This window comes from Pseudophryne corroboree, unplaced genomic scaffold (assembly GCF_028390025.1).
Source record: "Pseudophryne corroboree isolate aPseCor3 unplaced genomic scaffold, aPseCor3.hap2 scaffold_2039, whole genome shotgun sequence".
In the NCBI taxonomy this organism is placed as follows: domain Eukaryota; kingdom Metazoa; phylum Chordata; class Amphibia; order Anura; family Myobatrachidae; genus Pseudophryne; species Pseudophryne corroboree.
The window spans coordinates 28,775-52,963 of NW_026968680.1; the positions used below are offsets into that span (position 1 = coordinate 28,775).

At 48.5% G+C, this 24,189-nt stretch overlaps 11 non-coding genes and 2 pseudogenes across 11 annotated transcripts; all 13 read left to right on the top strand.

Annotated features, from left to right (window-relative positions):
* Nucleotides 1–14,064: 14,064 nt before the first annotated feature.
* On the top strand, nt 14,065–14,228 carry LOC135005541 (U1 spliceosomal RNA). The gene has a single exon (XR_010206100.1). It is a non-coding gene; the product is annotated as a U1 spliceosomal RNA (small nuclear RNA).
* A 152-nt stretch (nt 14,229–14,380) lies between these two features.
* On the top strand, nt 14,381–14,532 carry LOC135005534 (U1 spliceosomal RNA; annotated as a pseudogene).
* A 682-nt stretch (nt 14,533–15,214) lies between these two features.
* LOC135005542 (U1 spliceosomal RNA) lies at nt 15,215–15,378 on the top strand. The gene has a single exon (XR_010206101.1). It is a non-coding gene; the product is annotated as a U1 spliceosomal RNA (small nuclear RNA).
* A 152-nt stretch (nt 15,379–15,530) lies between these two features.
* Nucleotides 15,531–15,693, top strand: LOC135005540 (U1 spliceosomal RNA). Its single transcript, XR_010206099.1, has one exon. It is a non-coding gene; the product is annotated as a U1 spliceosomal RNA (small nuclear RNA).
* Nucleotides 15,694–16,364: 671 nt separating this feature from the next.
* Nucleotides 16,365–16,528, top strand: LOC135005527 (U1 spliceosomal RNA). The gene has a single exon (XR_010206090.1). It is a non-coding gene; the product is annotated as a U1 spliceosomal RNA (small nuclear RNA).
* A 152-nt stretch (nt 16,529–16,680) lies between these two features.
* Nucleotides 16,681–16,843, top strand: LOC135005531 (U1 spliceosomal RNA). The gene has a single exon (XR_010206094.1). It is a non-coding gene; the product is annotated as a U1 spliceosomal RNA (small nuclear RNA).
* A 671-nt stretch (nt 16,844–17,514) lies between these two features.
* On the top strand, nt 17,515–17,678 carry LOC135005543 (U1 spliceosomal RNA). The gene has a single exon (XR_010206102.1). It is a non-coding gene; the product is annotated as a U1 spliceosomal RNA (small nuclear RNA).
* A 152-nt stretch (nt 17,679–17,830) lies between these two features.
* On the top strand, nt 17,831–17,972 carry LOC135005539 (U1 spliceosomal RNA; annotated as a pseudogene).
* Nucleotides 17,973–18,664: 692 nt separating this feature from the next.
* Nucleotides 18,665–18,828, top strand: LOC135005529 (U1 spliceosomal RNA). Its single transcript, XR_010206092.1, has one exon. It is a non-coding gene; the product is annotated as a U1 spliceosomal RNA (small nuclear RNA).
* Nucleotides 18,829–18,980: 152 nt separating this feature from the next.
* LOC135005532 (U1 spliceosomal RNA) lies at nt 18,981–19,143 on the top strand. The gene has a single exon (XR_010206095.1). It is a non-coding gene; the product is annotated as a U1 spliceosomal RNA (small nuclear RNA).
* Nucleotides 19,144–22,732: 3,589 nt separating this feature from the next.
* LOC135005526 (U1 spliceosomal RNA) lies at nt 22,733–22,896 on the top strand. The gene has a single exon (XR_010206089.1). It is a non-coding gene; the product is annotated as a U1 spliceosomal RNA (small nuclear RNA).
* A 152-nt stretch (nt 22,897–23,048) lies between these two features.
* LOC135005538 (U1 spliceosomal RNA) lies at nt 23,049–23,211 on the top strand. Its single transcript, XR_010206098.1, has one exon. It is a non-coding gene; the product is annotated as a U1 spliceosomal RNA (small nuclear RNA).
* Nucleotides 23,212–23,882: 671 nt separating this feature from the next.
* LOC135005528 (U1 spliceosomal RNA) lies at nt 23,883–24,046 on the top strand. Its single transcript, XR_010206091.1, has one exon. It is a non-coding gene; the product is annotated as a U1 spliceosomal RNA (small nuclear RNA).
* The last annotated feature ends 143 nt before the right edge of the window (nt 24,047–24,189 follow it).

The following is a 24,189-nucleotide window of genomic DNA, read 5'->3' on the forward strand; positions in this document are numbered from 1 at the left end:
ACACCTTATACAAACAGCCTGAAGGTAATTTTAGCCAATATTTTTTATAACTTTGTGCATTAAACAAAGTTTGTGTACATACACACAATTCATTTATGTTTCATATACACCTTATATACACAGCCTGAAGGTCATTTAATACAATATTATTAATAACTTTGTGTATTAAACAAAGTTTGTGTACATTGAGCCATCAAAAAACAAAGATTTCACTATCTCAGTCTCACTCAAAAAAGTCCGTATTTCGGAATAATCCGTATTTCGGAATATATGGATATGGGATACTCAACCTGTACTGTATATCTGACTGTGCTGAGTGCTCACTGCTCACACAGCTTAATTGTGGGGGAGACTGGGGAGCAGTTAGAGCAGGAGTACATAAATAATATATTTTAAGTACAGTGCACACTTTTGCTGCCAGAGTGCCACACTGCCAGTGTGACTGACCAGTGACCACACTGACCACCAGTATATTGTGATTGCCTGCTTAGGACGGAGTACTACTTGCTGATAGTGTGACCAGTGACCAGTGACCACCACCAGTTTAATTAATCCGTTCTCTGCCTGAAAAAAAACGATACACAGTGTGACACAGTCACATACCATATCTGTGCTCAGCCCAGTGTGCTGCATCATATGTAATACTGTATATCATTATCTGACTGTGCTGAGTGCTCACTGCTCACACAGCTTAATTGTGGGGGAGACTGGCGAGAAGTTATAGCAGGAGTACATATTTTAAGTACAGTGCACACTTTTGCTGCCAGAGTGCCACTGCCAGTGTGACTGACCAGTGACCACTGACCACCAGTATATTGTGATTGTCTGCTGACCACCAGTATATTGTGATTGTCTGCCTGAAAAAGTTAAACACTCGTCGTGTGGTGTTTTTATAAACGCATTCTGCAGACAGTGTCCAGCAGGTCCGTCATTACATAATATATACCTGTCCGGCTGCAGTACTAGTGTGATATATATATATATATTTTAATTTTATCTCATTATCATCCAGTCTATATTAGCAGCAGACACAGTACGGTAGTCCACGGCTGTAGCTACCTCTGTGTCGGCAGTCGCTCGTCCATCCATAATTGTATACCACCTACCCGTGGTTTTTTTTTTTCTATCTTCTTGATACTAGTAGCTTACTTTAGGAGTCTGCAGTGCTGACAGACAGTGTCCAGCAGGTCCGTCATTACATAATATATACCTGTCCGGCTGCAGTACTAGTGTGATATATATATATATATATATTTTAATTTTATCTCATTATCATCCAGTCTATATTAGCAGCAGACACAGTACGGTAGTCCACGGCTGTAGCTACCTCTGTGTCGGCAGTCGCTCGTCCATCCATAATTGTATACCACCTACCCGTGGTTTTTTTTTTCCTATCTTCTTGATACTAGTAGCTTACTTTAGGAGTCTGCAGTGCTGACAGACAGTGTCCAGCAGGTCCGTCATTACATAATATATACCTGTCCGGCTGCAGTACTAGTCTGATATATATATATATTTTAATTTTATCTCATTATCATCCAGTCTATATTAGCAGCAGACACAGTACGGTAGTCCACGGCTGTAGCTACCTCTGTGTCGGCAGTCGCTCGTCATCCATAAGTATACTAGTATCCATCCATCTCCATTGTTTACCTGAGGTGCCTTTTAGTTGTGCCTATTAAAATATGGAGAACAAAAATGTTGAGGTTCCAAAAATAGGGAAAGATCAAGATCGACTTCCACCTCGTGCTGAAGCTGCTGCCACTAGTCATGGCCGAGACGATGAAATTCCATCGACGTCGTCTGCCAAGGCCGATGCCCAATGTCATAGTACAGAGCATGTAAAATCCAAAACACCAAATATCAGTAAAAAAAGGACTCAAAAATCTAAAATAAAATTGTCGGAGGAGAAGCGTAAACTTGCCAATATGCCATTTACCACACGGAGTGGCAAGGAACGGCTGAGGCCCTGGCCTATGTTCATGGCTAGTGGTTCAGCTTCACATGAGGATGGAAGCACTCAGCCTCTCGCTAGAAAAATTAAAAGACTCAAGCTGGCAAAAGCACAGCAAAGAACTGTGCGTTCTTCGAAATCCCAAATCCACAAGGAGAGTCCAATTGTGTCGGTTGCGATGCCTGACCTTCCCAACACTGGACGTGAAGAGCATGTGCCTTCCACCATTTGCACGCCCCCTGCAAGTGCTGGAAGGAGCACCCGCAGTCCAGTTCCTGATAGTCAGATTGAAGATGTCAGTGTTGAAGTACACCAGGATGAGGAGGATATGGGTGTTGCTGGCGCTGGGGAGGAAATTGACAAGGAGGATTCTGAAGGTGAGGTGGTTTGTTTAAGTCAGGCACCAGGGGAGACACCTGTTGTCCGTGGGAGGAATATGGCCATTGACATGCCTTGTGAAAATACCAAAAAAATCAGCTCTTCGGTGTGGAAGTATTTCAACAGAAATGCGGACAACATTTGTCAAGCCGTGTGTTGCCTTTGTCAAGTTGTAATAAGTAGGGGTAAGGACGTTAACCACCTCGGAACATCCTCCCTTATACGTCACCTGCAGCGCATTCATAATAAGTCAGTGACAAGTTCAAAAACTTTGGGCGACAGCGGAAGCAGTCCACTGACCAGTAAATCCCTTCCTCTTGTAACCAAGCTCACGCAAACCACCCCACCAACTCCCTCAGTGTCAATTTCCTCCTTCCCCAGGAATGCCAATAGTCCTGCAGGCCATGTCACTGGCAATTCTGATGAGTCCTCTCCTGCCTGGGATTCCTCCGATGCATCCTTGCGTGTAACGCCTACTGCTGCTGGCGCTGCTGTTGTTGCTGCTGGGAGTCGATGGTCATCCCAGAGGGGAAGTCGTAAGACCACTTTTACTACTTCCACCAAGCAATTGACTGTCCAACAGTCCTTTGCGAGGAAGATGAAATATCACAGCAGTCATCCTGCTGCAAAGCGGATAACTGAGGCCTTGGCATCCTGGGTGGTGAGAAACGTGGTTCCGGTATCCATCATTACTGCAGAGCCAACTAGAGACTTGTTGGAGGTACTGTGTCCCCGGTACCAAATACCATCTAGGTTCCATTTCTCTAGGCAGGCGATACCGAAAATGTACACAGACCTCAGAAAAAGAGTCACCAGTGTCCTAAAAAATGCAGCTGTACCCAATGTCCACTTAACCACGGACATGTGGACAAGTGGAGCAGGGCAGGGTCAGGACTATATGACTGTGACAGCCCACTGGGTAGATGTATGGACTCCCGCCGCAAGAACAGCAGCGGCGGCACCAGTAGCAGCATCTCGCAAACGCCAACTCTTTCCTAGGCAGGCTACGCTTTGTATCACCGGTTTCCAGAATACGCACACAGCTGAAAACCTCTTACGGCAACTGAGGAAGATCATCGCGGAATGGCTTACCCCAATTGGACTCTCCTGTGGATTTGTGGCATCGGACAATGCCAGCAATATTGTGTGTGCATTAAATCTGGGCAAATTCCAGCACGTCCCATGTTTTGCACATACCTTGAATTTGGTGGTGCAGAATTATTTAAAAAACGACAGGGGCGTGCAAGAGATGCTGTCGGTGGCCAGAAGAATTGCGGGACACTTTCGGCGTACAGGCACCACGTACAGAAGACTGGAGCACCACCAAAAACGCCTGAACCTGCCCTGCCATCATCTGAAGCAAGAAGTGGTAACGAGGTGGAATTCAACCCTCTATATGCTTCAGAGGTTGGAGGAGCAGCAAAAGGCCATTCAAGCCTATACAATTGAGCACGATATAGGAGGTGGAATGCACCTGTCTCAAGCGCAGTGGAGAATGATTTCAACGTTGTGCAAGGTTCTGCTGCCCTTTGAACTTGCCACACGTGAAGTAAGTTCAGACACTGCCAGCCTGAGTCAGGTCATTCCCCTCATCAGGCTTTTGCAGAAGAAGCTGGAGACATTGAAGGAGGAGCTAAGACAGAGCGATTCCACTAGGCATGTGGGACTTATGGATGGAGCCCTTAATTCGCTTAACAAGGATTCACGGGTGGTCAATCTGTTGAAATCAGAGCACTACATTTTGGCCACCGTGCTCGATCCTAGATTTAAAACCTACCTTGGATCTCTCTTTCCGGCAGACACAAGTCTGCTGGGGTTCAAAGACCTGCTGGTGAGAAAATTGTCAAGTCAAGCGGAATGCGACCTGTCAACATCTCCTCCTTCACATTCTCCCGCAACTGGGGGTGCGAGGAAAAGGCTCAGAATTCCGAGCCCACCTGCTGGCGGTGATGCAGGGCAGTCTGGAGCGACTGCTGATGCTGACATCTGGTCCGAACTGAAGGACCTGCCAACGATTACGGACATGTCGTCTACTGGCACTGCATATGATTCTCTCCCCATTGAAAGAATGGTGGAGGATTATATGAGTGACCGCATCCAAGTAGGCACGTCAGACAGTCCGTACTTATACTGGCAAGAAAAAGAGGCAATTTGGAGGCCCTTGCACAAACTGGCTTTATTCTACCTGTCACGATCCGGGTATCTGGACGCCATTACTTACCCTTCAGATGCCTCCTAAGGCGGGCTCAGCGTTCCAGGACCAGATTCCGCTGTTCCTGAGTTTCCACATGCAGAGTGTCAGAGTGGTGTTTTCATCAGCCGCGGCCTCCGCTGTGCCCGCGTGGTTAAATGTGCATCTATCAGCCTGGCGTCTCCTGTCTCCGGTGGCCGGCGCCGCCATTACTGTTTCCCAGACCACATGGATTACAAACCAAACTTCCCTCCAAGTGTCTGCATGGGCGCAGCCATCTTGGATTCTGTCATCTGATCATTTCCTCCAATCTGCTGTTTGTATTGTTGATTTGCATAATTGCCTAGCCAACCCCTTCCTTGCTGCAGGTATAAGTAAGCTGTGCCTGAGCAAGGAAGACGTCAGTGCTTTGGTTGTCAAACCTAGTTCCTGTTTGTCTCTCTTCTATGATTGTCTTCCAGGTTCCAGCTCCTGTCTCAAGACTTCCACCATAGAGACCCGCACCAGCATTCCACCTGCGGTGTAGCCTGACTCTCCAATCCATTGTGGATTCATCTGTTTCCAGCTACAACACTACCTGCTTCCAGCCTCAGCTTCCAGCAGAATACAGCTTCCCTTAAAGGGCCGGTGTCCTTTCTACACTTTACCACTCTCCACCGGAATTATTATTTCTCCGCTCTCAAGTTCTACATTTCAGTTCACATTTCATCGCTCCCAAAGTTCATTTATTATTTAACTGGTTCCAGCCAGTATCCACTCCGTGCTAACAACAGTCTGGTTCCAGCCAGTATCCACAGCAGCTGTTTTACCTTCAGCAACCCAGCTCTTCCTGGAACACCAGCTGGTACAATCCTGGGTTATCTCCATTGCTACAGCCGGGCCTGGTAAGGACTTTCCATCTAGAAGATCATAAGAACTATCTCACACTACCAGTGCCCTGTGGCTCCTGCCATGCTGTAGTACTCAGGAACTGTATTTATTCTTTGCTGACTTTTACGTTTTCCTTTATTGCTGCTGTGATGCGGAGTTGTCATAATAAACATCATTGACTTTTATCTAAGTTGTCGTGGTCACGCCTTCGGGCAGTTATTATGTTACTTACATGTCCAGGGGTCTGATACAACCTCCCAGGTTCCGGTACATCTCAGCCCCTACAACTGAGGCTGCCTCCCGTCAGCTCAGGCCCTCAGTTGTGACAGTAAGCACTGACCTAATGAATCCAGCCGGAGACCAGGATCAAGCGGCCAGGCCGATGCAAGAACTGGCAGCCCGACTAGAACATCAGGAGGCTGCACAGGGCCACATCATCCGCTGTCTCCAGGATCTCTCTACTCGGCTGGATGGGATTCAGACCACTCTCCGTGGATCAGGCGCGTCTGGTGCGTCAACCACAGTGACTCCAGCTATAACCCCACCCACCTTACCCATTCCTGCTCCACGTCTTCATCTTCCAACGCCAGCAAAATTTGACGGATCTCCAAGATTCTGCAGGGGATTTCTCAACCAGTGTGAGATTCAGTTTGAGCTACAACCTGGCAATTTCCCCAGTGACCGTACAAAAATTGCCTACATTATTTCTCTTCTCAGTGGCTCAGCCCTCGATTGGGCATCACCGTTATGGGAGAGGTCCGACACCCTGCTATCTTCTTACACTGCATTCGTGTCAACATTCAGGCGCATCTTCGACGAGCCAGGCCGGGTAACTTCAGCTTCGTCTGAGATTCTCCGTTTACGCCAGGGATCACGTACTGTAGGACAATATCTTATACAGTTCCAGATCCTGGCATCCGAACTGGCATGGAACGACGAGGCCCTGTATGCTGCATTCTGGCATGGTTTATCCGAGCGTATTAAAGATGAGTTAGCTACCAGAGACTTACCCTCCAAGTTAGATGAGTTAATCTCACTTTGTACGAAAGTTGACTTACGTTTCAGAGAGAGAGCAACTGAGCGTGGAAGATCATCTGCTCCAAAATCTTCTGCTCCTCCTCCTCGCCAACTGTCACCAACTAAAGATGAACCCATGCAAATTGGCCGTTCCCGTTTAACTCCTGCTGAGCGCCGAAGACGTCTCTCCGAGTTTCTCTGTTTGTACTGTGCAGCTCCGTCTCACACCATTAATGCCTGTCCCAAACGTCCGGGAAACTCCAAATCCTAGCTCGCCAAGGAGAGGGCCGGCTAGGAGTAATGATCTCCTCTCCATCTCCTCAAGATTGTAACCTCCCAGTCTCGCTTCAAGTTGCTCAACGTTATCAGAACGTCATTGCCCTCCTGGATTCCGGAGCAGCTGGGAACTTTATTACCGAAGCCTATGTTAAACGGTGGTCCCTACCCACCGAGAGACTTCCTTCGTCCTTTTCCTTAACTGCTGTGGATGGCAGTAAAATTTTTGATACAGTTATTTCTCTAAGGACTCTACCAGTTCGTCTGAGAGTGGGAGTTCTTCATTCCGAACTTATTTCACTTTTAGTGATTCCAAGAGCCACACATCCTGTGGTCCTGGGCCTTCCATGGCTCCGTCTTCACAATCCTACAATTGATTGGACGACTACGCAAATCCTGGCATGGGGTTCCTCCTGTACTAAGACATGTTTGTTTAAAGTGTTGCCTGTCTGTTCCTCTTCCCCCAGGTCGTCTGATGTTCCACCTCCTCCATATCAAGATTTCACGGATGTGTTCAGTAAAGCTTCTGCTGATATCCTTCCCCCTCATAGAGAATGGGACTGCCCGATTGATCTCGTTCCAGGGAAGGTTCCACCTCGAGGCCGAACTTATCCGTTGTCTCTCCCCGAGACGCATTCTATGGAGGAATACATAAAAGAGAACCTAGCAAAGGGGTTCATTCGACCTTCTTCTTCTCCAGCCGGCGCAGGCTTCTTTTTTGTAAAGAAGAAAGATGGTGGTCTGCGGCCGTGCATCGACTACAGAGGTTTGAACGACATTACCATCAAGAACCGCTATCCTTTACCCCTGATTACTGAGCTCTTTGACAGAGTTAGCGGAGCTACCATCTTTACAAAGCTGGACCTGAGAGGTGCATACAATCTCATCCGGATCCGTGAGGGTGACGAGTGGAAGACCGCATTTAACACCCGTGACGGACATTATGAGTACCTCGTCATGCCCTTCGGATTGAGCAATGCTCCAGCTGTCTTCCAGCATTTCGTCAATGAGATCTTCAGAGACATTCTATACCGTCATGTCGTGGTCTATCTAGATGATATCCTCATTTTTGCCAACAATTTAGAGGAACATCGTTTCTGGGTAAAGGAGGTTCTGTCCCGTCTCCGTGTCAATCATCTCTACTGCAAATTAGAGAAATGCGTCTTTGAAGTCAAGTCCATTCCGTTTCTAGGGTACATTGTGTCCGGTTCCGGACTAGAGATGGATCCTGAGAAACTACAAGCAATCCAGAATTGGCCAGTACCCTTAACCCTCAAAGGGGTCCAGAGGTTCTTAGGGTTCGCCAATTATTACCGAAAGTTTATACGAGACTTTTCCACCATTGTGGCGCCTATTACTGCTTTCACCAAGAAGGGTGCTAACCCGTCCAAGTGGTCTGAAGAAGCCATGCAAGCTTTTCATCTTTTAAAACAGAGGTTCATCTCTGCACCTGTCCTGAAACAGCCTGACGTCGACTCTCCTTTCATCTTAGAGGTGGATGCCTCCTCCGTTGGAGTAGGAGCGGTGTTATCTCAGAGGGCTAAAGATGGTCATTTACATCCTTGCAGTTTCTTCTCACGGAAGTTCTCCCCAGCGGAGCGCAACTATGCCATTGGCGACCAGGAGTTGCTAGCCATCAAGCTCGCTCTAGAGGAGTGGAGATATCTGTTGGAGGGAGCTTCTCATTCAATCACCATCCTTACAGACCACAAGAACCTTCTATATCTAAAAGGCGCACAATGTCTCAACCCTCGTCAGGCCAGATGGGCACTTTTCTTTTCCAGGTTCGACTTTAAACTCCAGTTCTGTCCGGGCTCTCAGAATCGCAAGGCCGATGCCCTTTCCCGCTCATGGGAGCAAGAAAATGAGTCAGAGTCTTCAGACAAGCATCCTATTATAAATCCGTTGGCATTCTCCACGGTAGGGATGGACTCTACGCCCCCATCAGGGAAAAGTTTTGTGAAGCCGACACTAAGGAAGAAGCTCATGCATTGGGCCCATGCTTCCCGTTTTGCCGGACATACAGGTATCCAAAAAACCCTGGAGTTTATCTCTAGGTCCTATTGGTGGCCAACTCTGAAAAAGGACGTTTTGGAGTTTATTGCATCTTGCCCAAAGTGTGCTCAACATAAAGTATCCCGCCAGTCGCCTGCGGGGCAACTGGTTCCACTATCTGTTCCCCGTCGACCATGGACCCATTTGTCGATGGATTTTATTACAGATTTGCCCATGTGCAACAAGTTCAATACCATCTGGGTGGTAGTTGACCGGTTCACCAAGATGGCACACTTCATTCCTCTCACCGGTCTTCCGTCAGCTTCCAAGTTGGCTCAAGTATTCATACAAGAGATCTTCCGACTCCACGGTCTTCCAGAAGAAATTATCTCAGATCGAGGAGTTCAATTCACAGCCAAATTCTGGCGAAGTTTATGTCAAGTCCTCCAAGTCAAGTTAAAGTTTTCCACGGCTTACCATCCTCAGACCAATGGTCAAACTGAGAGGGTGAATCAGGACTTGGAGGCCTTCCTCCGCATCTATGTGTCCTCCTCTCAAGATGACTGGGTTCAATTACTTCCCTGGGCCGAGTTCTGTCATAACAACCAGTATCATTCTTCATCTTCTTCAACACCATTCTTCACCAACTTTGGATTCCACCCTAAAGTCCCTGAGTTCCAACCGCTTCCAGCAACTTCTGTTCCCGCAGTGGATATCACCTTGCATCAGTTTGCCAATATCTGGAAGAGCGTACGATCAGCTCTGCTCAAGGCATCGTTCAGGTACAAGAAGTTTGCGGATAAGAAGCGTCGAGCAGTTCCTGCTCTCAAGGTGGGTGATCGGGTATGGTTATCCACGAAGAATTTGAGGTTAAGAGTTCCCAGTATGAAGTTTGCACCTCGCTACATCGGTCCTTTTAAAATTGATCAAGTCATCAATCCTGTTGCTTACAGACTCCAGTTACCTCCCTTCTTAAAAATACCCAGGACATTCCATGTTTCCCTGTTGAAACCGCTAATCTTGAATCGGTTTCATTCCTCACTTCCACCAACTCCGAAAGTCCAAACTCAACGAGGCGTTGAGTATGAAGTGGCCAAGATCCTGGACTCACGTCACCGTTACGGTCAACTTCAGTATCTCATTGACTGGAAGGGCTATGGTCCTGAAGAACGCTCTTGGACCAATGCCTCTGACGTCCATGCTCCTGCCTTGGTCCGAAATTTCCACGCAAAGTTTCCTTTAAAGCCTAAGAAGTGTCCTGGGGCCACTCCTAAAGGGGGGGGTGCTGTCACGATCCGGGTATCTGGACGCCATTACTTACCCTTCAGATGCCTCCTAAGGCGGGCTCAGCGTTCCAGGACCAGATTCCGCTGTTCCTGAGTTTCCACATGCAGAGTGTCAGAGTGGTGTTTTCATCAGCCGCGGCCTCCGCTGTGCCCGCGTGGTTAAATGTGCATCTATCAGCCTGGCGTCTCCTGTCTCCGGTGGCCGGCGCCGCCATTACTGTTTCCCAGACCACATGGATTACAAACCAAACTTCCCTCCAAGTGTCTGCATGGGCGCAGCCATCTTGGATTCTGTCATCTGATCATTTCCACCAATCTGCTGTTTGTATTGTTGATTTGCATAATTGCCTAGCCAACCCCTTCCTTGCTGCAGGTATAAGTAAGCTGTGCCTGAGCAAGGAAGACGTCAGTGCTTTGGTTGTCAAACCTAGTTCCTGTTTGTCTCTCTTCTATGATTGTCTTCCAGGTTCCAGCTCCTGTCTCAAGACTTCCACCATAGAGACCCGCACCAGCATTCCACCTGCGGTGTAGCCTGACTCTCCAATCCATTGTGGATTCATCTGTTTCCAGCTACAACACTACCTGCTTCCAGCCTCAGCTTCCAGCAGAATACAGCTTCCCTTAAAGGGCCGGTGTCCTTTCTACACTTTACCACTCTCCACCGGAATTATTATTTCTCCGCTCTCAAGTTCTACATTTCAGTTCACATTTCATCGCTCCCAAAGTTCATTTATTATTTAACTGGTTCCAGCCAGTATCCACTCCGTGCTAACAACAGTCTGGTTCCAGCCAGTATCCACAGCAGCTGTTTTACCTTCAGCAACCCAGCTCTTCCTGGAACACCAGCTGGTACAATCCTGGGTTATCTCCATTGCTACAGCCGGGCCTGGTAAGGACTTTCCATCTAGAAGATCATAAGAACTATCTCACACTACCAGTGCCCTGTGGCTCCTGCCATGCTGTAGTACTCAGGAACTGTATTTATTCTTTGCTGACTTTTACGTTTTCCTTTATTGCTGCTGTGATGCGGAGTTGTCATAATAAACATCATTGACTTTTATCTAAGTTGTCGTGGTCACGCCTTCGGGCAGTTATTATGTTACTTACATGTCCAGGGGTCTGATACAACCTCCCAGGTTCCGGTACATCTCAGCCCCTACAACTGAGGCTGCCTCCCGTCAGCTCAGGCCCTCAGTTGTGACACTACCTAAGTTGCCCTCCCACAAGTGTGTACTCCGAAAGAGTGTTTAGTGCCGCCGCTCACCTTGTCAGCAATCGGCGTACGAGGTTACTTCCAGAAAATGTGGAGAAGATGATGTTCATTAAAATGAATTATAATCAATTCCTCCGTGGAGACATTGACCAGCAGCAATTGCCTCCACAAAGTACACAGGGAGCTGAGATGGTGGATTCCAGTGGGGACGAATTGATAATCTGTGAGGAGGGGGATGTACACGGTGATATATCGGAGGATGATGATGAGGTGGACATCTTGCCTCTGTAGAGCCAGTTTGTGCAAGGAGAGATTAATTGCTTCTTTTTTGGTGGGGGTCCAAACCAACCCGTCATTTCAGTCACAGTCGTGTGGCAGACCCTGTCACTGAAATGATGGGTTGGTTAAAGTGTGCATGTCCTGTTTATACAACATAAGGGTGGGTGGGAGGGCCCCAAGGACAATTCCATCTTGCACCTCTTTTTTCTTTAATTTTTCTTTGCGTCATGTGCTGTTTGGGGAGTATTGTTTTGAAGGGCCATCATGCGTGACACTGCAGTGCCACTCCTAGATGGGCCAGGTTTTTGTGTTGGTCACTAGGGTCGCTTAGCTTACTCACACAGCTACCTCATTGCGCCTCTTTTTTTTCTTCTTTGCGTCATGTGCTGTTTGGGGAGTGTTTTTTGAAGGGCCATCCTGCGTGACACTGCAGTGCCACTCCTAGATGGGCCAGGTGTTTGTGTCGGCCACTAGGGTCGCTTAGCTTACTCACACAGCTACCTCATTGCGCCTCTTTTTTTCTTTGCGTCATGTGCTGTTTGGGGAGTAGTTTTTTGAAGGGCCAGCCTGCGTGACACTGCAGTGCCACTCCTAGATGGGCCAGGTGTTTGTGTCGGCCACTAGGGTCGCTTAGCTTACTCACACAGCTACCTCATTGCGCCTCTTTTTTTCTTTGCGTCATGTGCTGTTTGGGGGGTGTTTTTTGGAAGGGCCATCCTGCGTGACACTGCAGTGCCACTCCTAGATGGGCCAGGTGTTTGTGTCGGCCACTTGGGTCGTTGAGCTTAGTCACACAGCTACCTCATTGCGCCTCTTTTTTTCTTTGCATCATGTGCTGTTTGGGGAGTGTTTTTTAGAAGGGCCATCCTGCGTGACACTGCAGTGCCACTCCTAGATGGGCCAGGTGTTTGTGTCGGCCACTTGGGTCGCTGAGCTTAGTCACACAGCTACCTCATTGCGCCTCTTTTTTTCTTTGCGTCATGTGCTGTTTGGGGAGTGTTTTTTGGAAGGGCCATCCTGCGTGACACTGCAGTGCCACTCCTAGATGGGCCAGGCGTTTGTGTCGGCCACTTGGGTCGTTGAGCTTAGTCACACAGCTACCTCATTGCGCCTCTTTTTTTCTTTGCGTCATGTGCTGTTTGGGGAGTGTTTTTTGGAAGGGCCATCCTGCGTGACACTGCAGTGCCACTCCTAGATGGGCCAGGTGTTTGTGTCGGCCACTTGGGTCGCTTAGCTTTGTCATCCAGCGACCTCGGTGCAAATTTTAGGACTAAAAATAATATTGTGAGGTGTGAGGTGTTCAGAATAGACTGAAAATGAGTGGAAATTATGGTTTTTGAGGTTAATAAGACTTTGGGATCAAAATGACCCCCAAATTCTATGATTTAAGCTGTTTTTTAGGGTTTTTTGAAAAAAACACCGAATCCAAAACACACCCGAATCCGACAAAAAAAATTCGGTGAGGTTTTGCCAAAACGTGTTCGAACCCAAAACACGGCCGCGGAACCGAACCCAAAACCAAAACACAAAATCCGAAAAATTTCAAGTGCACATCCCTAGTGTAAACTCATTGCACAAAAGATTAGACAAGGCTGAAGCTTCGGGACAGTCAGGGTCTCAACCCATGCCTGATCCTATGTCGCAGGGACTGTCAGGGTCTCATAAGCGCCCACTATCCCAGATTGTTGACACAGATACTGACACGGATTCTGACTCCAGTGTCGATTACGATGATGCAAAGTTACAGCCAAAATTGGCAAAATCCATTCGATATATGATTATGGCAATGAAAGATGTTTTGCACATCACAGAGGAACCCCCTGTCCCTGACAAGAGGGTACATATGTACAAGGGAAAGAAGCCTGAGGTAACCATTCCCCCCTCACACGAGCTGAACGAGTTATGTGAAAAAGCTTGGGAATCTCCAGATAAAAGACTGCAGATTTCCAAAAGGATTCTTATGGCGTATCCTTTCCCATCAATGGATAGGTTAAGATGGGAATCCTCCCCTAGGGTGGACAAAGCATTAACACGCTTATCCAAGAAGGTAGCCCTCCCGTCCCAGGATACGGCTACCCTCAAAGAGTCTGCTGACCGCAAACAGGAGATAACCCTGAAGTCCATTTATACACATTTGGGTACCTTACTCAGACCGGCAATTGCGTCGGCCTGGGTGTGTAGTGCTGTAGCAGCATGGACGGATACCTTATCTGAGGGGATTGATACCCTAGATAAGGATACTATTTTATTGACCCTGGGGCATATAAGAGATGCTGTCCTATATATGTGTGTATGCAAAGTACAGGTGGTGCTGCAGGGCTCACACCCTTTTACTTGTCTTGTAGAGCAACTCTGGAGCTGTTACTGGATCCATCTGCTGCAGGCCTTCCCCCAGGAATGCTTGCACTAGTTGTTGCATTTGGTTTGTTGTTTGGGGGTGCTTCAGTATTAGGCAGCCTTCTGCCCTCCCACATTCATCTGAAAATGTGTTCTCCCTGCAGTTGTTGTCCCCAGATGAGAGTTCCCTTGTGCTTCCTCAGTTGAATCTCCTTTACTTGACAGAGATGTGCCTGAGCAGCGGCCCTCCCCAGCCCTATCCCAAATCATACTTATTTTGCATAGGAGATACCATGGTCATGAAGATTGTTCTCCCAGGGTGAGGTTCATTCATTGCATTCTGGGTATGCTGACCCCTGTGATTTCCCCAAATGTGGGAAACTCGACTGCATTATTTGTGGTAGTGGGGGACTGTGTTTGTGCTTTCCTCTGGTCAGCTCTGGTAAAAGTCAGATTTCTTTGTCTCAGATCTTCCTCTAGCCTTGTTCTTCTTTCAAGAGTTCCCTTGCGCTGCCTCAGTTGGATCTCCTTCACTTGACATGGGGGTGCCCGAGCAGCGACCCTCCCCAGCTCTAGCCCAACTCCTACTTACCTGCCAGGTGAGATACTATGATCATGAAGGTGCTTCTCCCAGGGCAAGGCTCACCCATTGCACTCTGGGTGTGCTGCTCCTGCGATTTCCCCAAATGTGGGAAACATGACTGCATAATTTTTGTTTCCCTTGGTCGGCTCTTGTATAATTCAGATCTCTTTGTCTCAGGTCTCTCTCCAGCCTAGTTTGCTGTCTGTTTCCACTTCTCTTTTCTTGAGCCGCTCCCTTCTATGCCCTTGCGCACTATCCTGACTTCTCCCGTCTGCTTACTTTGTGCCTTCCAATGCACAATGCAAACTACAGGTAGTGCTGCAGGGCCCACACCCTTTTACTTGCCTTACAAAGCAGCTCTGGAGCTGTTACAGTGCCCAGCTGCTGCAAGAAATCAGCTTGAATGCTTAAGGGGCTGGGGCATAGCCAACATGAGCCCCACACCGAAGGAGGGTGGGGGTGTTTAATGCGAACTAAGGGTCATCCAAGCGCCGCAAAAGGCCGCCATGCCCTGCATACCCCTTTTCTCTTTTCATATGCAGATGAGGGTTCCAGCCAACTTTGGCCCACTGCTTGGATGACATCACTGTATGCAAATGCGTCTTCTGCAGACCTTCCCCCAGGAATGCTTGTACTAGTTGTTGCATTTGGTTTGTTGTTTGGGGGTGCTTCAGTATTAGGCAGCCTTCTGCCCTCCCATGTTCATCTGAAAATATGTGTTCTCCCTGCAGTTGTTGTCCCCAGATGAGAGTTCCCTTGTGCTGCCTCAGTTGAATCTCCTTTACTTGACAGAGATGTGCCTGAGCAGCGGCCCTCCCCAGCCCTATACCAAATCATACTTATTTTGCATAGGAGATACCATGGTCATGAAGATTGTTCTCCCAGGGTGAGGTTCATTCATTGCATTCTGGGTATGCTGACCCCTGTGATTTCCCCAAATGTGGGAAACTCGACTGCATTATTTGTGGTAGTGGGGGACTGTGTTTGTGCTTTCCTCTGGTCAGCTCTGGTAAAAGTCAGATTTCTTTGTCTCAGATATTCCTCTAGCCTTGTTCTTCTTTTGAGAGTTCTCTTGTGCTGTCTCAGTTGGATCTCCTTCACTTGACAGGGGGGTGCCCGAGCAGCGACCCTCCCCAGCTCTAGCCCAACTCCTTCTTACTTGCCAGGTTAAATACTATGATCATGAAGGTGCTTCTCCCAGGGCAAGGCTCACCCATTGCTCTCTGGGTGTGTTGCTCCTGCGATTTCCCCAAATGTGGGACACTTGACTGCATAATTTGTGTTTCCCCTGGTCGGCTCTCGTATAAATCAGATCTCTTTGTCTCAGGTCTCTCTCCAGCCTAGTTTGCTGTCTGTTTCCACTTCTCTTTTCTTGAGCCGCTCCCTTCTATGCCCTTGCGCACTATCCTGACTTCTCCCGTCTGCTTACTTTGTGCATTCCAACGCACAATGCGAACTACAGGTAGTGCTGCAGGGCCCACACCCTTTTACTTGCCTTACAGAGCAGCTCTGGAGCTGTTACAGTGCCCAGCTGCTGCAAGAAATCAGCTTGAATGCTTAAGGGGCTGGGGCATAGCCAACATGAGCCCCACACCGAAGGAGGGTGGAGGTGTTTAATGCGAACTAGGGGTCATCCAAGCGCCGCAAAAGGCCGCCATGCCCTGCACGCCCCTTTTCTCTTTTCATATGCAGACGAGGGTTGAAGCCAACTTTGACCCACTGCTTGGATGACATAACCATATGCAAATCCATCTGCTGCAGGCCTTCCCCCAGGAATGCTTGCACTAGTTGTTGCATTTGGTTTGTTGTTTGGGGGTGCTTCAGTATTAGGCAGCCTTCTGCCCTCCCATGTTCATCTGAAAATATGTGTTCTCCCTGCAGTTGTTTTCCCCAGATGAGAGTTCCCTTGTGCTGCCTCAGTTGAATCTCCTTTACTTGACAGAGATGTGCCTGAGCAGCGGCCCTCCCCAGCCCTATCCCAAATCATACTTATTTTGCATAGGAGATACCATGGTCATGAAGATTGTTCTCCCAGGGTGAGGTTCATTCATTGCATTCTATGTATGCTGACCCCTGTGATTTCCCCAAATGTGGGAAACTCGACTGCATTATTTGTGGTAGTGGGGGACTGTGTTTGTGCTTTCCTCTGGTCAGCTCTGGTAAAAGTCAGATTTCTTTGTCTCAGATCTTCCTCTAGCCTTGTTCTTCTTTCGAGAGTTCCCATGCGCTGCCTCAGTTGGATCTCCTTCACTTGACAGGGGGGTGCCCGAGCAGCGACCCTCCCCAGCTCTAGCCCAACTCCTACTTACCTGCCAGGTGAGATACTATGATCATGAAGGTGCTTCTCCCAGGGCAAGGCTCACCCATTGCACTCTGGGTGTGCTGCTCCTGCGATTTCCCCAAATGTGGGAAACTTGACTGCATAATTTTTGTTTCCCTTGGTCGGCTCTCGTATAATTCAGATCTCTTTGTCTCAGGTCTCTCTCCAGCCTAGTTTGCTGTCTGTTTCCACTTCTCTTTTCTTGAGCCGCTCCCTTCTATGCCCTTGCGCACTATCCTGACTTCTCCCGTCTGCTTACTTTGTGCCTTCCAATGCACAATGCAAACTACAGGTAGTGCTGCAGGGCCCACACCCTTTTACTTGCCTTACAAAGCAGCTCTGGAGCTGTTACAGTGCCCAGCTGCTGCAAGAAATCAGCTTGAATGCTTAAGGGGCTGGGGCATAGCCAACATGAGCCCCACACCGAAGGAGGGTGGGGGTGTTTAATGCGAACTAAGGGTCATCCAAGCGCCGCAAAAGGCCGCCATGCCCTGCATACCCCTTTTCTCTTTTCATATGCAGATGAGGGTTCCAGCCAACTTTGGCCCACTGCTTGGATGACATCACTGTATGCAAATGCGTCTTCTGCAGACCTTCCCCCAGGAATGCTTGTACTAGTTGTTGCATTTGGTTTGTTGTTTGGGGGTGCTTCAGTATTAGGCAGCCTTCTGCCCTCCCATGTTCATCTGAAAATATGTGTTCTCCCTGCAGTTGTTGTCCCCAGATGAGAGTTCCCTTGTGCTGCCTCAGTTGAATCTCCTTTACTTGACAGAGATGTGCCTGAGCAGCGGCCCTCCCCAGCCCTATCCCAAATCATACTTATTTTGCATAGGAGATACCATGGTCATGAAGATTGTTCTCCCAGGGTGAGGTTCATTCATTGCATTCTGGGTATGCTGACCCCTGTGATTTCCCCAAATGTGGGAAACTCGACTGCATTATTTGTGGTAGTGGGGGACTGTGTTTGTGCTTTCCTCTGGTCAGCTCTGGTAAAAGTCAGATTTCTTTGTCTCAGATATTCCTCTAGCCTTGTTCTTCTTTTGAGAGTTCTCTTGTGCTGTCTCAGTTGGATCTCCTTCACTTGACAGGGGGGTGCCCGAGCAGCGACCCTCCCCAGCTCTAGCCCAACTCCTTCTTACCTGCCAGGTTAAATACTATGATCATGAAGGTGCTTCTCCCAGGGCAAGGCTCACCCATTGCACTTTGGGTGTGTTGCTCCTGCGATTTCCCCAAATGTGGGACACTTGACTGCATAATTTGTGTTTCCCCTGGTCGGCTCTCATATAATTCAGATCTCTTTGTCTCAGGTCTCTCTCCAGCCTAGTTTGCTGCCTGTTTCCACTTCTCTTTTCTTGAGCCACTCCCTTCTATGCCCTTGCGCACTATCCTGACTTCTCCCGTCTGCTTACTTTGTGCATTCCAACGCACAATGCGAACTACAGGTAGGGCTGCAGGGCCCACACCCTTTTACTTGCCTTACAGAGCAGCTCTGGAGCTGTTACAGTGCCCAGCTGCTGCAAGAAATCAGCTTGAATGCTTAAGGGGCTGGGGCATAGCCAACATGAGCCCCACACCGAAGGAGGGTGGAGGTGTTTAATGCGAACTAGGGGTCATCCAAGCGCCGCAAAAGGCCGCCATGCCCTGCACGCCCCTTTTCTCTTTTCATATGCAGACGAGGGTTGAAGCCAACTTTGACCCACTGCTTGGATGACATCACCATATGCAAATCCATCTGCTGCAGGCCCACCCCCAGGAATGCTTGCACTAGTTGTTGCATTTGGTTTGTTGTTTGGGGGTGCTTCAGTATTAGGCAGCCTTCTGCCCTCCCATGTTCATCTGAAAATATGTGTTCTCCCTGCAGTTGTTGTCCCCAGATGAGAGTTCCCTTGTGCTGCCTCAGTTGAATCTCCTTTACTTGACAGAGATGTGCCTGAGCAGCGGCCCTCCCCAGCCCTTTCCCAAATCATACTTATTTTGCATAATAGATACCATGGTCATGAAGATTGTTCTCCCAGGGTGAGGTTCATTCATTGCATTCTGGGTATGCTGACCCCTGTGATTTCCCCAAATGTGGGAAACTCGACTGCATTATTTGTGGTAGTGGGGGACTGTGTTTGTGCTTTCCTCTGGTCAGCTCTGGTAAAAGTCAGATTTCTTTGTCTCAGATCTTCCTCTAGCCTTGTTCTTCTTTCGAGAGTTCCCTTGCGCTGCCTCAGTTGGATCTCCTTCACTTGACAGGGGGGTGCCCGAGCAGCGACCCTCCCCAGCTCTAGCCCAACTCCTACTTACCTGCCAGGTGAGATACTATGATCATGAAGGTGCTTCTCCCAGGGCAAGGCTCACCCATTGCACTCTGGGTGTGCTGCTCCTGCGATTTCCCCAAATGTGGGAAACTTGACTGCATAATTTTTGTTTCCCTTGGTCGGCTCTCGTATAATTCAGATCTCTTTGTCTCAGGTCTCTCTCCAGCCTAGTAGCTGCTCGGGCACCCCCCTGTCAAGTGAAGGAGATCCAACTGAGGCAGCGCAAGGGAACTCTCGAAAGAAGAACAAGGCTAGAGGAAGATCTGAGACAAAGAAATCTGACTTTTACCAGAGCTGACCAGAGGAAACTAGGAAATTAAGTAAGTAAGTGCCCTTGCGCACTATCCTGACTTCTCCCGTCTGCTTACTTTGGGGTATATTTACTAAGCTCCCGATTTTGACCGAGATGCCGTTTTTTCATCAAAGTGTCATCTCGGTCAATCTCGGTCATTTACTAAACACTAATCACGGCAGTGATGAGGGCATTCGTAATTTTTTGCTAGTTCAGGTAAAAAATTACGAATGAATACACCATCGGTCAAATTACGCCTGTTTAGATACGAATCTCGGTCATTTACTAAGCAAAAAAACACAAAACACTGCCGTGAAAAATTACAATTCGCAAAAAAGTCCTAAAAAAAACCAGACCTGCTTTTTTTATTCGTGATTTGAGATGCATGCAGGGATCCATGAGATCCGTGCATGTATATCAATGGGAAGGGGTGGGAAAGTTTTTTTTGTTGTTAAAAAAAATTGCGTGGGGTCCCCCCTCCTAAGCATAACCAGCCTCGGGCTCTTTGAGCCGATCCTGGTTGCAGAAATATGGGGAAAAAAATGACAGGGGTTCCCCCATATTTAAGCAACCAGCATCGGGCTCTGCGCCTGGTCCTGGTCCCAAAAATACGGGGGACAAAAAGAGTAGGGGTCCCCCGTATTTTTAAAACCAGCACCGGGCTCCACTAGCTGGACAGATAATGCCACAGCCGGGGGTCACTTTTATACAGCGCCCTGCGGCCGTGGCATCAAAAATCCAACTAGTCACCCCTGGCCGGGGTACCCTGGGGGAGTGGGGACCCCTTCAATCAAGGGGTCCCCCCCCCAGCCACCCAAGGGCCAGGGGTGAAGCCCGAGGCTGTCCCCCCCCATCCAATGGGCTGCGGATGGGAGGGCTGATAGCCTTTGTTGTAAAATAAAAGATATTGTTTTTAGTAGCAGTACTACAAGTCCCAGCAAGCCTCCCCCGCATGCTTGTACTTGGAGAACCACAAGTACCAGCATGCGGCGGAAAAACGGGCCCGCTGGTACCTGTAGTACTACCACTAAAAAAATACCCAAAAAAACACAAGACACACACACCGTGAAAGTATAATTTTATTACATACATACACGCATACATACATACTTACCTTATGTTCCCACGCAGGTCGGTCCTCTTCTCCAGTAGAATCCAAGGGGTACCTGTTGAAGAAATTCTACTCACCAGATCCAGTGGTCCAGGCTCCTCGGCAAATCCAGGGATAATCCACGTACTTGAATAAAACAAAAAAACGGTTGCCCGACCACGAACTGAAAGGTGACCCATGTTTGCACATGGGTCACCTTCCCACGAATGCCAGAAACCCACTTTGCCTTCTGGCTAAGTGGGTTTCTTCAGCCAATCAGGGAGTGCGACGTTGTAGCACTCTCCTGATCAGCTGTGTGCTGCTGTCCTCACTGACAGGCAGCACGCGGCAGTGTTACAATGTAGCGCCTATGCGCTACATTGTAACCAATGATGGGAACTTTCTGCTCAGCGGTGACGTCACTTTAGGTCAACCGCAGGGCAGAAAGTTCCCATCATTGGTTACAATGTAGCGCATAGGCGCTACATTGTAACACTGCCGTGTGCCGCCTGTCAGTGAAGACAGGAGCACACAGCTGATCAGGAGAGTGCTACAACGTGGCACTCCCTGATTGGCTGAAGAAACCCACTTAGCCAGAAGGCAAAGTGGGTTTCTGGCATTCGTGGGAAGGTGACCCATGTGCAAACATGGGTCACCTTTCAGTTCGTGGTCGGGCAACCGTTTTTTTGTTTTATTCAAGTACGTGGATTATCCCTGGATTTGCTGAGGAGCCTGGACCCCTGGATCTCGTGAGTATAATTTATTCAACAGGTACCCCTTGGATTCTACTGGAGAAGAGGACCGACCTGCGTGGGAACATAAGGTAAGTATGTATGTATGTATGTGTGTATGTATGTATGTAATAAAATTATACTTTCACGGTGTGTGTGTCTTGTGTTTTTTTGGGTATTTTTTTAGTGGTAGTACTACAGGTACCAGCGGGCCCGTTTTTCCGCCGCATGCTGGTACTTGTGGTTCTCCAAGTACCAGCATGCGGGGGAGGCTTGCTGGGACTTGTAGTACTGCTACTAAAAACAATATCTTTTATTTTACAACAAAGGCTATCAGCCCTCCCATCCGCAGCCCATTGGATGGGGGGGGACAGCCTCGGGCTTCACCCCTGGCCCTTGGGTGGCTGGGGGGGGGGGGACCCCTTGATTGAAGGGGTTCCCACTCCCCCAGGGTACCCCGGCCAGGGGTGACTAGTTGGATTTTTGATGCCACGGCCGCAGGGCGCTGTATAAAAGTGACCCCCGGCTGTGGCATTATCTGTCCAGCTAGTGGAGCCCGGTGCTGGTTTTAAAAATACGGGGGACCCCTACTCTTTTTGTCCCCCGTATTTTTGGGACCAGGACCAGGCGCAGAGCCCGATGCTGGTTGCTTAAATATGGGGGAACCCCTGTCATTTTTTTCCACATATTTCTGCAACCAGGATCGGCTCAAAGAGCCCGAGGCTGGTTATGCTTAGGAGGGGGGACCCCACGCATTTTTTTTTAAAAAATTACATTGTTTACTTTAAAAAAAAAAAAAAAAAAAACCCCAGCACGGATCACACAAATCCGGCCGAGATTGATTGTAAAAAAAAACGGCAGTGTTTTGCTAATCACTGCCGTTAAATTAGGTAAAAAAACACGAATGACATCGACATCGGAAGAAAAGAAAAACACGAATACGACAGCTTAGTAAATTAGTCGTAATCAATTCAAAAAGTTGCAGTTTTACACTGCCGATGTCATTCGTGATTGAACTTTGACCTATTTTCGGAAATTACGAATCTTAGTAAATATACCCCTTTGTGCCTTCCAATGCACAATGCAAACTACAGGTAATGCTGCAGGGCCCACACCCTATTACTTGCCTTACAAAGCAGCTCTGGAGCTGTTACAGTGCCCAGCTGCTGCAAGAAATCAGCTTGAATGCTTAAGGGGCTGGGGCATAGCCAACATGAGCCCCACACCGAAGGAGGGTGGAGGTGTTTAATACGAACTAGGGGTCATCCAAGCGCCGCAAAAGGCCGCCATGCCCTGCACGCCCCTTTTCTCTTTTCATATGCAGACGAGGGTTGAAGCCAACTTTGACCCACTGCTTGGATGACATAACCATATGCAAATCAATCTGCTGCAGGCCTTCCCCCAGGAATGCTTGCACTAGTTGTTGCATTTGGTTTGTTGTTTGGGGGTGCTTCAGTATTAGGCAGCCTTCTGCCCTCCCATGTTCATCTGAAAATATGTGTTCTCCCTGCAGTTGTTGTCCCCAGATGAGAGTTCCCTTGTGCTGCCTCAGTTGAATCTCCTTTACTTGACAGAGATGTGCCTGAGCAGCGGCCCTCCCCAGCCCTATCCCAAATCATACTTATTTTGCATAGGAGATACCATGGTCATGAAGATTGTTCTCCCAGGGTGAGGTTCATTCATTGCATTCTGGGTATGCTGACCCCTGTGATTTCCCCAAATGTGGGAAACTCGACTGCATTATTTGTGGTAGTGGGGAACTGTGTTTGTGCTTTCCTCTGGTCAGCTCTGGTAAAAGTCAGATTTCTTTGTCTCATTTCTTCCTCTAGCCTTATTCTTCTTTCGAGAGTTCCTTTGTGCTGCCTCAGTTGGATCTCCTTCACTTGACAGGGGGGTGCTTGAGCAGCGACCCTCCCCAGCTCTAGCCCAACTCCTACTTACCTGCCAGGTGAGTTACTATGATTATGAATGTGCTTCTCCCAGGGCAAGGCTCACCCATTGCACTCTGGGTGTGCTGCTCCTGCGATTTCCCCAAATGTGAGACACTTGACTGCATAATTTGTGTTTCCCCTGGTCGGCTCTCGTATAATTCAGATCTCTTTTTCTCAGGTCTCTCTCCAGCCTAGTTTGCTGTCTGTTTCCACTTCTCTTTTCTTGAGCCGCTCCCTTCTATGCCCTTGCGCACTATCCTGACTTCTCCCGTCTGCTTACTTTGTGCCTTCCAACGCACAATGCGAACTACAGGTAGTGCTGCAGGGCCCACACCCTTTTACTTGCCTTACAGAGCAGCTCTGGAGCTGTTACAGTGCCAAGCTGCTGTAAGAAATCAGCTTGAATGCTTCAGGGGCAGGGGCATTGCCAACATGAGCCCCACACCGAAGGAGGGTGGGGGTGTTTAATGCGAACTAAGGGTCATCCAAGCGCCGCAAAAGGCTGCCATGCCCTGCATACCCCTTTTCTCTTTTCATATGCAGATGAGGGTTCCAGCCAACTTTGGCCCACTGCTTGGATGACATCACTTTATGCAAATGCGTCTTCTGCAAACCTTCCCCCAGGAATGCTTGTACTAGTTGTTGCATTTGGTTTGTTGTTTGGGGGTGCTTCAGTATTAGGCAGCCTTCTGCCCTCCCATGTTCATCTGAAAATATGTGTTCTCCCAGCAGTTGTTGTCCCCAGATGAGAGTTCCCTTGTGCTGCCTCAGTTGAATCTCCTTTACTTGACAGAGATGTGCCTGAGCAGCGGCCCTCCCCAGCCCTATCCCAAATCATACTTATTTTGCATAGGAGATACCATGGTCATGAAGATTGTTCTCCCAGGGTGAGGTTCATTCATTGCATTCTAGGTATGCTGACCCCTGTGATTTCCCCAAATGTGGGAAACTCGACTGCATTATTTGTGGTAGTGGGGAACTGTGTTTGTGCTTTCCTCTGGTCAGCTCTGGTAAAAGTCAGATTTCTTTGTCTCATTTCTTCCTCTAGCCTTATTCTTCTTTCGAGAGTTCCCTTGTGCTGCCTCAGTTGGATCTCCTTCACTTGACAGGGGGGTGCTTGAGCAGTGACCCTCCCCAGCTCTA